We start from the raw sequence: 734 nt of genomic DNA, 5'->3' as shown, positions 1-734 counted from the left end.
CAGCTCCGATGATTCCAACTGCTCCTGCTCGATTAAAGGCCAGACCTTTTCATGAAGTGGAAATCCTACTTACAAACCATGCTATTAATTATATCTTCAAGCCATAGGTGGGTGGTCGGTTTGAATTGAAGCAAAATATGGTGCGGTTTTTGTGTTTAAGTGAACAATTTGTAGGTTTCTCACAGGAAGACCCACAACAGCACTTATAGACTTTCTTGGAAATTAGTGATACCTATATTCCTACTAGGGTATCTACTTATTATGTCAGACTAACTCTCTTCCCATTTTCTCTAATTGGGGAAGTGAAGAGGTGGTTATATGCTGAACCACTAAACTCTATCATTTCCTGGGATGATCTAGCCTGGAAATTCCTTATTTGGTTATTTCCATCATGGAAGACAGCACAATCGAGAAGTGAGATTTTGAGTTTCAGGCAGAAGGAAGGAGAAAAACTATACCAAGCTTAGGAGAGAATTAAGGGTATGCTAAGCAATTGCCCTCACCATCATTAGTATAATGATGTACTAGTTCATACTTTCATAGAGGCTCTTGATCCCAACACCAAGGTTCTCTTTGATTCATTAGCATGTGGGCAAAATTTTAAGAAGATGTATGATGAATTATACACACTATTGAATTGAATTTCACAAAGGAATCCTGACTTGCTTGCTAACTCATGAAGTTCTCCAAAGAAGGTTACAGGTGTGTTAGAGGTGGACCAGTTTGCTTCTATA

The 734-nt window shown here is 38.6% G+C and overlaps 1 non-coding gene across 1 annotated transcript; it reads right to left on the bottom strand.

The window, feature by feature from the left end:
- Nucleotides 1-404: 404 nt before the first annotated feature.
- On the bottom strand, nt 405-511 carry LOC124886181. The gene has a single exon (XR_007043267.1). It is a non-coding gene; the product is annotated as a small nucleolar RNA R71 (small nucleolar RNA).
- Nucleotides 512-734: the final 223 nt, after the last annotated feature.

The sequence above is a fragment of the Capsicum annuum genome, chromosome 7, assembly GCF_002878395.1.
Source record: "Capsicum annuum cultivar UCD-10X-F1 chromosome 7, UCD10Xv1.1, whole genome shotgun sequence".
Lineage (NCBI taxonomy): Eukaryota > Viridiplantae > Streptophyta > Magnoliopsida > Solanales > Solanaceae > Capsicum > Capsicum annuum.
Note: the sequence above shows the minus strand (reverse complement) of the source record. Positions and strands in the feature narration are given on the sequence as shown.